At 42.4% G+C, this 13,412-nt stretch overlaps 1 protein-coding gene across 1 annotated transcript in view; it reads right to left on the reverse strand.

The window, feature by feature from the left end:
* The window catches only part of luzp1 (leucine zipper protein 1), a 53,902-nt gene that overhangs the window by 19,283 nt on the left and 21,207 nt on the right, over positions 1-13,412 (reverse strand). The gene's annotated exons all lie outside the window — the stretch shown is intronic.

Below are 13,412 nucleotides of genomic sequence, written 5' to 3' on the forward strand. Positions count from 1 at the left end.
CACCAACGCATGTAGACCTTTCCTGTTCAACAAATGTCTTGTTTTGTCCACAACTCAAAGATATTCAGTTTACTGTCATAGAAGAGTAAAGAAACCAGAAAATATTCACATTTAAAAAGCTGGAATCAGAGAATTTTTACTTTTTTTTCCTTAAAAAAAAAAAAAATGTATCGATTATCAACATAGTTGCTGTTCAATTTAATAGTTGAAAACTAATCGATTAATCGTTGCAGCTCTAAATGCATGTACAATAAAAACTCACACACAATTTGACAAATACAGAAACAAATCTTGCTCTGGCTTCATTTTATAACAATTACAAATATGACAAAGAATTAGTTTCCCAATTACCATGAAGTTAGTTGACATCCTTTCATTCATAAAAATAAACATTACATTATGTGGCAAAGGTAACATTCATCATTATGACAATCAAGTGTGCATTAAGTGGACATAATACACACACTGCACTGAGCCACCATGTATTTCACCTTCATTGTCCTCTGAAGGAGATGGGGGTGGCACTGCTTACATGTGTGTGTGTGTGAGTATGGGGGTTTCAACATGCCTGCACACACAAACAAACAAACACACACACACACACACTTTGTCGCCTCCCTGCTGTTGTATCCAACATCGATTTACGCTTGCCTGCCTGCTTCCGCTGACAGCAGCATATCTCAATAACACCGCCTCCTTCACATACCCCCATCTGCACACATACATACACAGCAGTCACCGTAGCAACCACGACATCACAGGCCCCGTCACAACACTACAACATTCATGGTCACATGGAACGGATGTGCCGATAAAAGAAAAGTGGTTCAGTCTGCGACAGAGAGACTATCAGGTAGAAATTAATAAGCTCGGATACAAGAGCAGACATTGAAGAAATCCCATAATGAGAAATAGTAGTCCTTTGCCTTGTTATATAAATATATATATACAGCCATTACAGTGTGGTAATACCCATCTGTGGGCCCAGCATGCAGCATATGTGATGAGACAAAGATTATTAGCACACCGCAGTATGTCTCCATAAATCTAACAGCTTTAGTCTCATGCATGATTCAGGTAGTGTGTTTTCCTAAATCCTATTACTCCCCTTCCCCCCCGTCATTCTGGCGAGCTTCCCCCACTGACCGCGAGGGAAAATCGACCTGAGGGTAGGACATAACATCTGCACACATCATCACTTATCGACCCCCCCTGACAACCATCTCCATGTCTCCTCTCTCCCCTCGTCTACAGTACCATGTTCAAAGCAGAAGCTACAAACCACGACATATAAAGACTACTGTAGTTTTCCTTTACATTAAATAGCTTTTACTGCTGTAAAAACATCAACCAATGCAGTAAATTTACTCCAGCTTTTTATCTATGTACTTACATGGTATACAACAAGGTAGGCTAACTTACCATTATGGTTATGTATGGTTTGTTTCAAATATTTTCTTTCATTTCATTTGGTGTAAAAAAGCCCAAACCGCTCTCCCCACAATTCATTAAATGTCTTGTTGAACATAAACCGTGGCAATAAGCTTTGAACGTCAATATGGCAACAATTACTTTAAGGAAAAGCACAATGTGAACTCAAAGCGCTTAGCTGCAGCGTTTTAATTATTCTTTACTTTCATGAGGTCTAGTGGTTTGGTAATCTTCTCAGTAGACTTTCAAGGAAATACTGCAAAGGACCGAAGAGGGAGCAGTGGAAAAGACAAATGGAGGAAAAATGTTGGAGAGAAAACTGCTAGCCTAGCTGTCCACTTGATTGCCAAAACACCTTAGTCAATAAAGTCATTCTGGGTTGCACAGCTTTGCCCAGCTGTGGCTTGTTAAGTGAGCTGTAGACCAATTTTTCTCTGTTGTCTCGAGGTGGTCGCTGTGATCCAAACCTGTCCTGACTGATCCTGTTCCAGCGAAGTAAAAATACTATGAAAAATTCCCATGTATCCATTAAAAGCAGCGCAGGGCTCGCTGGCACAAAGAGATTTACATAGCTACAGTTCAATTCTTCATGACAGCTCTTCACACAGCACTATGCAGCTCAGGGAAAAATGTAACCACTGTAAAGGTTAAGAGAATAACTTTTAAATAATGTGCCTCGGGAGAAAAGGTTGGTTCGTTGGACACCAACTGGACCTACTGTCCTGACTCAGTCTTCATTATTTTGCCGTTAACAGATTTCTGATTATCTTGTGGTTTTGGGCCCCTACATGATTTCAGCTCTGGTTGAGCCTCGTCCTGGTTAATAATGGTGTGTCACTAGGTCCAGCTACTCCTGTCTTGGCAGGCTGCCTACCTCTCCTTTCATTCTCCCTTTATTTCTTTGCCAGCTCTCTACCTCCCTCCCTCATCTCTCCCCTCCATCTCTCTCCGACACGCACACCAGCGCGGCCAAGTGGGCGCTTTAAAGGGGCGGCGGTGCGTGCAAAGCGACTCTGGCAAGGGCCCGCCTCAGCCAATACCAATCAACATACCTGATTCACTTATCGCAGGGGCTGGGGCCCTCATTAGCTACATACGGGACAAGACAGGAGGGGATAAGACGGGTGGTGGGTGAGATGAAGGAATGAGAAGATGCAGGGCAGTACAGAGATTAGGAGCTGAAGAAATGATGGAGTGTGAGGCATCAGTATTCAGTCTTAGACCACGAATTTCTTCCATTTAGTGCCATGACCTACATAGATAAGTGTTCATGAACACTCAGGTGTGAAGCTGTTTGGCCAAGATCAGGTTTGAAAACGGGGAGAAGGGAGGGAGGGAAGTGAGGCGGGAGGGGAGTCGCTGACGTATTCTGCTCAAATTGAACAGTTTCATTCCCCTGTTCTGTGCGTTGTTTGACAATTACGGAAAAACCTGGAGGGGGTAGGAGCTGCGAGGCAGGGGAACTGACCCCTTTTACGCAGACACATTCCTAATGATGGACTAACCGGGGCACTGCCAGTCCCTTTGCTCTGTCTTGTCTCCTCTTAACCAGGCCACCGACAGACTCTCCCAAGCCCTCTCTCTGCAGAAGCCCATTCCTAACCAGGGCATCGTCTGGGTTTCATGGCCAGGGCCCAGGCAGCATATAAAAATGTTTCTAAGATTTAGCTTTAGTCTGCTCTGAGCATCAAATGGATCAGGACAATGTCAGTGAACACATTCCTGCGTTCGTCTTTGCCACGTAAGGTGATACAGCATCTGTAGCTATACTCAACCCCATATAAACTAAAGAGAACTCTTTAAACAGCTTAAACCTGAGTGCTCAGTCCAACACTGTATGACTGGCTGCTTCCACTTTCTGATATCTGGACAGGAAGTTCCCTACTTGACCTTTGGCACTCCCACTGTCGTTACGAGAAGCAGGACGCTGTCAACGTTTATCGGCAGCAAGAGTGTAGACGTGAGAATGTAAGAGCTTCTGCAAAGTTGATACGTGTGTCACCTTCAGGGAGTGTTACAGCTGGAGTTTAAGGTTTTTTCACATTTTAAATGTATGGGTTTTGTTAACTGGAGCATGTTTTCTGGGATACTGGAAAAAGTACAAACACACAGGCTAACCACATCTATAAAAAAAACTGAAGCTGCATCACTCATTCCCTGCAGGTGCAAGTGTTCAAAATGCAGCAGCCATTACTTTCTTTGCCTGTTATGGGAGCAACATCAACATACCGACATATGCAGGTCTAAACTGGTTCCGCTATTGCTTTCCTTTGCTGTGGGTGGCGTAGGTTGGCACCATAGACTGTATATAAAGATGGACAACATGACAGCTCCCCAAAAGGGTCATGGCTAGAAGGTAACACAGAAATTGCGAAACTATGGCGAGATGGTTAAGGTTAGGATACGTCATCGGGCAGCAAGTCTCACCAGAGTTTTTGCAAATTTCTGCAATTTGCGGGTTACCTTCTTGACACGACTCCTCAAATGTGAAGCCAAGACATCTCAGTTGCCCCCTGGTGGTTGGCTGCTGTATAGGTCATAAATCCCACCCCCTCAATATTAGCGGATGGGACATGAGCCAAACTAAAAAGTCAAAGTACATGTCAAATACATTTTTCATGTCATTTTAGGTAGTTCTTATTACGCTGTTAAACTAATTACACGAGCCCCAGACACAACATTTAACCATGACTAGCTCGAAATCCACCAAACCAGCCTGAAAATGAAGAAAAGCTGAAACGATTGCATGAGAGTCTATGGAGCAGAGCCAGATAGTTGTCGGACCCTTGCTGAAGCTGGCCAGTGCTACGCTATGATTCGCCAGTCTGCGTTTGAGAGGCGGGACTTAGCAAAGTGTCAATTTTATGAGAGAGGAGATATAACTTTAACTTTCCATAACCGTCACGAGTCTCTGTAATAGAACATGTCAATTTGATCATAAATGTAGTTATTAGTAGTTTTCCTAGCCAAATAGCTACCATGGTGCTAAAGTGGCAGCTAGGTGGCTCACAGTAAAAAGCTGTGGCCGTGCTCGGCTCGTGATTGGCGGATATGTGGGCGGGACCTCAATACCACGACTCTAGCCCTCCAATCACTATTGTGCAGACTCTGGCTCCAAATGACATCAAAATCTCAAGATGGCAGCTCCTGTATACGGGACAATTTGGCTTCACTTTTGTACAGTGGGAGGAAGTGGAGACGCGTCGTCCATCTATATATACAGTCTATGGTTGGCACGTGTAAAAACTGGTCACACAAAGACTGAACAGAAAATCTCTGGCCTGCTAAAAGTGAATTAGGGAGTTTGTGAGGGTCCGTGAGTGAGTTACACGCCGGTGTTTCACATGTACAAAGAGAAAATGAGATTTGACGCGTATGGACAGACAGATAAAGATGTAATGGGAGAGCTAGACAGTGATGGATGCAAGAGGAGGGGAAAGAAACAGAAAAGCTTAATTTTGTCTTGGATCAACAATCCCAAACGGACCTGGAAGTCAAACTTTGTTGAGGAGGTTCATCCACTCTGCTTGCTCTCTCTCTCTCTCTCTCTCAAACACACACAAACACACACACACACACACACCAAGGTTACAATCATACACCATATCATTAGGGCTTTAGCCACTCTCTTCCTGCCTGCCTGCTGCCTTCAGTACATTCTGTTCTCTCCATGAAAGAGAGAAGGAAGGAAAGAAAAGGAAAAAAAATCCCCTCTCTCTCTCTTGCACTTGACGTTGGAACTTAAGGTTTGAAGCTCTTCTGCCTCATAAACAGTAGTTAATAAAGGGCCCCAGTCCAATCAAAATGCCTCAACCACATCTTCATGTAGGGGGTTATTGCCAGTTTGCATACGTGAATGTGTGACAAATACTTTGTGTGTGTGTGTGTGTGTGTGGAGGGACGACTGCAGTGGATGGATGCTGGCGCAGCGCTGGAAGCCACAAGATGGTGGAGACCTGATGCTTGGCCTGCATTTTCCCCTTTTTCCAAGAAAGAGAAAACCGGCATCCCATAATGTTCGGTTTGTCGTTTCCTGTACTGTCATGTTCCCTTTTTTCTCTGTTTTTTTTTCACCCCTTTCAGTTTTGCCCCGCTTCTGGAAAAATGGTAAAAAAGAAAGAAAGGCAGTGTTGCATTTCAGCAGAAAAATGGATGAGGAACTAAGGTCATGTAGCGTATCCATTGGAACAAGCTGAAATGGGATGGGAATACCCACTCTCCTTAGATTTTTCCTTAAGATCCTGTACGAAATGAGCACTTACAGTATAAGTATTGAAATGTGGTGAAATAGTGGGTAAACACAACGTTGTCACTGGTAGAAAAAATAGATTTGTTTATGGGAGAGGACATGGAAGTTAACCACAATACCACTATAACGGCAAAGCAGATGCTCTCTGTTTGGCAGGGCGTCATCACTCAATGTTAAGATATTCCTTAGTGACATTATTTCCTTTTTCTTCTCTTCCACCAGTTATACCTTCCCTTTAAAAATAGAAAGCTAAATAAAAATTGAGTTGATAGATCACAGTTTTGCTCCATTTACTCTTGAGGGTCTTTCCTCCGAGGCCTGGCTGCCAATAACTGGGAATGCTCAGCATGGACACTTAGCTTCATTTCAGTTTGGATTTCCTGTCATTTGTTAACTGTCTAAACTCATTTTACAATTTAAGAGAAACAGTGGCTCTTTATGGTTTTGAAGGCAGGGTGTCACAAAGCCAAAATAACAGAGAGAAAGAAGGGGGAAAAAAAGGAAAGGAAGTTGATGTCTGGATTGGCCGGACACATACTTACCAATCTTCTGACTTTGGGTGCTGCGGAAACAAAATTTGGTGTAGCCCTATTGTCGTCTGGGTGGAAACGGTATGGCTTATACACGCTTTACAGTGCCAGAAACAGGTTGAGATAAGGAAAAGGAAAAAAAGGCATGAAAATTTGCCATAAATCAGAAGAAATACAGAAGAATTGTGACCATAGTAGGAAACCTGGAGAGGGCGATGAAAAACGTGGGAAAATCAGGAGCGCTGGCAAGTATGGCCAGACATCAGCAGCCGATTATCAAGAGTATGTGAAAATAACTATTCTTTGTGAAATTGTGAAGGACATTTTTCACAGTTTTCTGATGCTTTAAAGACAACTAATCAATCAATCAAGAAAATAATTTCCAGGTTAGTTGACAATGTAAGTTACAAAGAAGGTGAATAATGTGCACAACCAACCCCAGATTGTTACAGGTGCAGGATAAAAAAAAACTTTTTATTGATGGAATAAAGCACACACGCATACACAGAGTCATGAAAGGTTGTAATAATAAATACTTTAAGATTGTAAATCTTACTTACAACGCACTATTCTTCTGTATACCAAAAAAGAAGGTGAAATAAGGTCAAACTTGACACTCCAGTGAGGTCAAAGGTGAAGCTTAGGGTGAAGGCTGTACTTATCACAAACATTTATGTGAACAATCATAATCAGTTTCAGAATGAAAGCGTGGCTGTAAAGTATAACAGTCCTGTCTCCGATCTTAGCCCAGTAACCCACAGCCTTTTCTAGGTCTCTCCTCCCCTCCCATCCAGAGTCTTGTTGCTGGGGCTTAAAACCAGCACCCTGCTTATGATAAGAAGATGAGAGAGGGAAATATGGGGATGGGGGATAAGAAATGCCAGAGAAAGTTTGAAGCCACAGTAAGACATGGCAGAGAGAAAAGGGAGAGAGTGATGTTTCTACACATGCACTACATTTTTGGCTTCTCTGTTTATGACCTAATTGCGGATGTAACTTTGAAGAATCAAACTGAAAGCCCTCAGAGCTTCTCGGCTCCTGATCTTTGGTGGCATAACAGTAAATTAGAGCATGTTGTTGATCAGACATCAGCACTACACACAGGATTACATGCAACATTAACTACTGCGACCAAGAAACAGAGCAGGGGGGAGGATGTTAGATGCTCTATTTAAAATACTAGTCAGTCAGTAGCTAGCTGTACTGTAGGCCTCAGGCAGATCTGCAGCCGAGGAAATCTGGAGCAACTAAAGATAATCAGTTGTGATAGAAACACAGAATATCACACACCATGATGGATGCTCACCAAAACGGGTCAAAGTCGCTACACTTCAACGCTACTTCTAGCATCCCTCTAGGATCTCTCTGTTACACGCACATCTTTGGACATCTGTTGGATCATCTCTGTATATAACTGCACATATTCTCTATACATTATACTGTGTGAACACATTCCTACACTCTAAATTAAAAAATATATATTGTGCATATTTTTAATGATATTATTTTTTGACTGTTTACAGTACTTGATTTTATATTTTCTTTTCTCTTACTGTGTTTATTGTTATACACCAAACACAAAGGCAAATGCCTTATATGTGAAAACCTACTTGTAAACAAAGGTGTTTCTGAATCTGATCCTAAACAATCTGCCAAAACGGCACAAAAAATAGTCACATCATTAATAGTGTATAAAGTTATTGGCATTTCCAGGTGATAGATTAAAGGTCTTCATGAGTCCTTTTCGTGCGAACGGGCTGAATATTGACAATTGAGATGCTAAAAGTAGGGATTTGTTTTGAGGGAATTTCTACTAGAAAATTGACTTTAACAATAAATCATTTATTTAAATAGTTGCAGATTATTTTCCTGTCAACTGACTGATTAATTGACTAATCTTTTCAGCTCCAGTGTCAATATGTGTAATACTCAAGTGGATCCAGCCGCAATCGCAATCAGCTCTTTGCAGTTGAAAAATGTGCTCCAAAATAGTTAGTCACTCGTAATATACAAACTTAGCCCAATCATTTCTGAATATATGTGAGGCTCACTTGCATAAGTGCTTCAAACAAACACAAGTTTCGCAATACTCTTGTTATTGATATAAACACACAGATTTATGTCCCGTGTGACTTGCCGTCATGTTTCCACGAAATATTTCCCAACTTTACTCCAGCAGCATGCCCTCAGCCCGCTGACCTCTGTGTTCGGGGTCAGAGGTCACTGACACTGTAAACATGAAAAACACTCCTCACAAGACACTGGGGCAAACGGGAGTGAGGCCCTGATTAGGAGAGCAGATTGTGTTGTTTTGTGCTGCAGCCAAGCCAAACCGAATCAGTCTGACTAGAATGTGGGGAACGAGAATGAGGGTTTAGTTGCTAAATAGTGTGGGGGGGTTTTTTTGGTTAACAAAAGACACATGGATACTTCAAATATGGGAGAGACAATAAAATGCTAATAAAAACCTTCTCCAACAAATGAGTTACTGAAGGATTGCACATTCAGACTGTAACATGAGTGAAATAAATGAACTTAATCAGTATAAGTTATGTGTCCATAAAATCCATGTGCATAAAAAAAACAAGAATAATTCAAGAATTGTAAAAATAAATTTGGAATTTAATAATGTCAGTAAACTCTTTTGACCTCTGCATGGGTTTGTGTGTGTTATGTGTGCGTGATTAGCTATCTTGTGGACTGAAACCACGGGAAGTCCCAGTTGTGAAGTGAGAGACAGGAAGACTCCAGTAGGAGACGTAACTGTCCGACCACACTGTGACATTAATACGAGCTGTGATTAGATCGGCTGATCAGAGAGGAGAGTGAGAGAGAAAAAGAAACAGAGGCCCTGTCAGCATCTCAAAGACGGTGTCTCTGCCTCTGCTGCATCGATTTTTATGCTTTTTTTCAAACTGTCGAAACGACGGCAAAAACAATAAAAATCTCCAGAACAGCTACGAAATTGTCTTTGTGGTGAGCTTGTTTTGTTAACAAAAGAGCATCATTTTGAATAATCCAACAACTGAAAAGAAACTCTTTGACCTCCCATTAACAGCGTTTTTTTTTAAAGCTGTGCTCAACAGCTGTTCAAGCGCTCTCAGGTGTCAGCACAGACGACGTCAGCAAAAACTTTATATGACTGAATGTACGCTCTCACACACACACACACACGTGCAACGATGAACTGCTCAGGAAGGAATGTGTGTCGTTGTTTCACACCGATAAGAGAACACGAAAACGTCACGACATGATGACACTTGTCAGACACAACACTGGCTAACTAACAGTCTGCGTGTGTCTGTGTGAACAAGTATGAGTAATGAGGGGAAAGAATGAGGTGAGGCAGACAGACAAAAGTTAAGAGAGAGGTAGAGAGTGATAAGAACATAATGAGACAGACTTACATACTATTTGTTTGTCTCTTTGTTTGACAGTTAGCACGATGTCTCAAAAACTAGAGGTCGACCTATAGTGGATTTTTAAAGTTCGATATAGTAATAGTTTGGAGCAGGAAAAATGTGATAGCGTATTAATCTGCCTGTCTTATATCGAGGACAAAGAGTTGATAGTGTTGCGTTATACATTCAAGAGATTTGTGGGGAGAAATAAACTGAAAGCGGGTCAGATATGACAAGAATACCACTTGTCAGAGTGGGATCGAATGGGGTCTCTAACAGTTGTCTACATTATAGGTACCTCGACAATTACTTCAAGAAGCTAGAAGAAGTTCACAATACCAGAGCTAGGGTAGCTAACCTGAATCTTTTTGGATTCAAAACTATGATTGGTAAGCTGTCTTTTATCTATTCTGGTGCAACAGAGTGGAATAAACTTACTCTCACAGTCAAGGAGGTGCAGAACCCTCAAGCCTTTAAGAATAAGGTCAAACGGAGGCTGCTAGATAACCTCTCCAAATAAAGACATGGTCGCTTTAAATCATTGAAATCGGGTAGGAAAAAAAGGAAAACAAATGTATACTATTAATTTGATTGGATGTGGCTTGTGAGATGTGGTCGTGTGTTTCCCACTTTGGACGTTGTAAGGCTGTCTCTATCTTGTTGTGGCGAGGACAAACTGATGGAACAACAGGGACCACAACGGAAATAAGTCCTGGACTTTGTTAAATTATCCCTGACAATATCTCATACGCTTGTATTTTTTTTTTTACTGCTTTACTTGGATTCTTGTCAAATAAACTAAATTATCAGGAGTTAATCACATGCACGCAAATATTTTCAGCAAAAGTGTCCCTAATTATGTGTATGGAGCTTCCATGCAAAACAGTGATGTACATCCCTGAGTGACTGGCGGCGGCTGCATACCATAAGCCACTATCGGAGCACATTCTGCCAATAACAATAGTTTGTAAAACTTCCTATCGGCGCCAAATTAGTGGACCTATGAAAAAAAAAAATCTATGAAATGTGGTGGAAAGCCAAAGACCAAGTGATATGTTTTTGGCGGGATCTAGTTCCAGGATTTCTTAACATTGTTAGATGTGATCAAAAATGCTTTTCTCTCAAACTACTGCACTTGTATAGATTAATATCCAGATGATTCTTATAAATTGTTTAGGATTGTGCAGCCTTAGAGAAGATACACACCTGGCTGCTTTCTAGCTGAACTTTAAATTGTAAAGATTGACTTATAAATAAGCTCACACAAATGTAACGCTTCATGTATAGTCAGAAGGTATAACAGAGCCACACACTGTGTCTGCAGCATCCGCAGAGAGAGATCACCGGCAGAGAGCTTCTGCACTGAAAATGTGAGAAATGTAACCACTGTATAGTCCAGGTGCCACAGAGCGTACTAATGCATTAACAGGCTTATCAGAGTTGTGAGGGGAGATTTATGAAAACGCTACCTCACATCCGTTTACAAACTCGTCCCAGATGGACGGGGTTAAAGAATGTAAATCAAGTAAAAGTCTGTGGCAACATAACACAGCATCATGCAACTCTATGTGGTCTAATGCCATTTGAATGTAATGATGGTGGTGTGTTTAAGTAATTCTCACAATTGCAGAAATTACTTAAGTGTTAAATTGAAGTGGAAGCAATTGTGTATTTTGCCATTTCCTCCAATAAAAGTCGAGAACAACACCCCCTTCTTACTATTCATTCTTTTCTTTCCTCACGCTCTCTATTCCTCTCCTTTTTTACCATCAGTCTCTCACACTGTCATCCCCCTTTTCATGTGACCTCTACCTCTAAAATATCCCCCCAACCCATCCCCCCATTTCTGCTGCTGTTTCCTTCCCTTGCCCTTCATCCTCACTCCCCATGCTTCCTGCTGCAGTTATACGTCCCTGCCACTGTGTCTAAGAGAGGAGGAGTTGACAGCTGATCATCAAACTGTCCGGTGATGATGGATAGGGTACTTTACCAGGCGTGGCCCCCTCTCTCTGATGGTCGGCGACAACTGCCTACAAACACTGTCGATTCACAGACACATCAATAGCTCTTAACACACAGCCCTTCAGCCTCCTGCCTGGCTGCTTGACGTCCTGCTCTTTCACTGCTTTCCCATCCTAGCACAGAGCACAGAGCACAGAGCACAGAGCACACACACACACACACACACACGACAGAGCTTGGCAATGCTTCATCAGCCTGAGCCTTGGCATTAGCAGCCTGCTGCGGCTGAATGGAGACCTCAGTGGCTCTCTGATGAGGAAGAAACAGAACAGAGAGAGAGAGAGAGGTAGCAGCGGAAAAGCTTAAACGGGGCAAATGTGCAGAGCAAAATGCATGTAATAATGCCATGTAAGCAAAGAAATAGAGACAGACAAGGAGGGGAGAGAGAGTGAGATGAGGGGAGTGACTCCACAGAATGCAGAGCAGGTAGCTGCCAGAGTGGATTACTGCAGCAGGAATGCAGCACTGGCTGCAGGAGGGAGGGAGGGAGGGAGGGAAGAGGAGACGAACAGAGAAGGAGGTAAAATGATGAAGTTGTTATATCAGAGGAGAGATACTGAATCATATAGTTATTACAGGCCATCCTATTACTGTAAGTAAAGTAGTTAGACTGTAAATGTATGTTAAAGCAAGGATAAAAGGACTGATAAGCTGAGCTGCTTATTAAATTTCACATCAAGCATACAAATGTGCTCACACGCACTTTAATGTTTGAGCACGTAAGAGGATGAATTTAAAAAAATCAGCATGGACTCTGATATGAATAAATATCCTTTGAAATGCCTCTAGTGCACAGGAAGTGAGACAGTGTTTTCAGAAAGAATTAGGGGCCATTCACATTCACATGCTGCGTTTTTTGCTCCCTTAAAATCCATTGTTGTCAATGTGGACGTGCGCAAAACACGGGACCGACGGCATCGCGACACGCAAGCGTTCCCATGCACCTGTTTTTCCGGGCGCAACAGCTGCGCCCTGAGATAAACAGTGCCTTCAAATGAAACTCGTGGGCGCGTGTTTACAACATGGGAAGTTGTGTACATGACATGCTTGGCGTTCAAGTGATTAGGTCGTGAGAACACCGCTGCTAAGCGACGGTAATATTAACGTTTCTGTCCGGCATGTAGAAACCACAGAGGCTAACAATTTATTGGCGGCAATTTTTTGCTGGCGCTGGAAATCCATTTATCTTTTGTTTTGACTGAGTTTAGTTTAGTCAGTGAGGCTTACTTTTAAATTATCGCAACTTCATCGTCATCGCAGCACGCAGGTTTTGGTTGCTTAGTGACGGCAGGTGCGAGAGGAGCGCCCAAGCACCTTGGATAAAAGGATGAAAGCGGCACGGCTGGCATTTTCCGCGTGTTTTTAGATGCTACATGTGAACGGCTCCTTAGGCAGTTTGCATAAAGAGCAACAGCCACAGCTGAACAGAGAACAAGAAGTGTGCCAGCTTCTGATTATGAAAAACCAAGTGGGACAGAACCGTTAGTAACAGGACACTGACACGAGAAGCTCCTTTTCCTGTTTTACTGTCGGTTTTCATGGTCTTTGTTAGTTCCGGACTATTTTTTTAGGATGAATTCAGCTCAAGCAGGATGTGAACTAGCATCCGGAATAATAAACGCAAATGTAAATGCAGCTCAGTGAAGACGCACAGAACACGCCTTGGCCACATATTGACCTTAAGCTGTTGTGTGAGCAGACAGAGTAGACAAGACAGTGACACATATAATGTATCTGCTGACTAACCTGGCCTGATGACACACCAGCTGCTGTCGCTGA

The sequence above is a fragment of the Sebastes umbrosus genome, chromosome 16 (genome assembly GCF_015220745.1).
Source record: "Sebastes umbrosus isolate fSebUmb1 chromosome 16, fSebUmb1.pri, whole genome shotgun sequence".
Lineage (NCBI taxonomy): Eukaryota > Metazoa > Chordata > Actinopteri > Perciformes > Sebastidae > Sebastes > Sebastes umbrosus.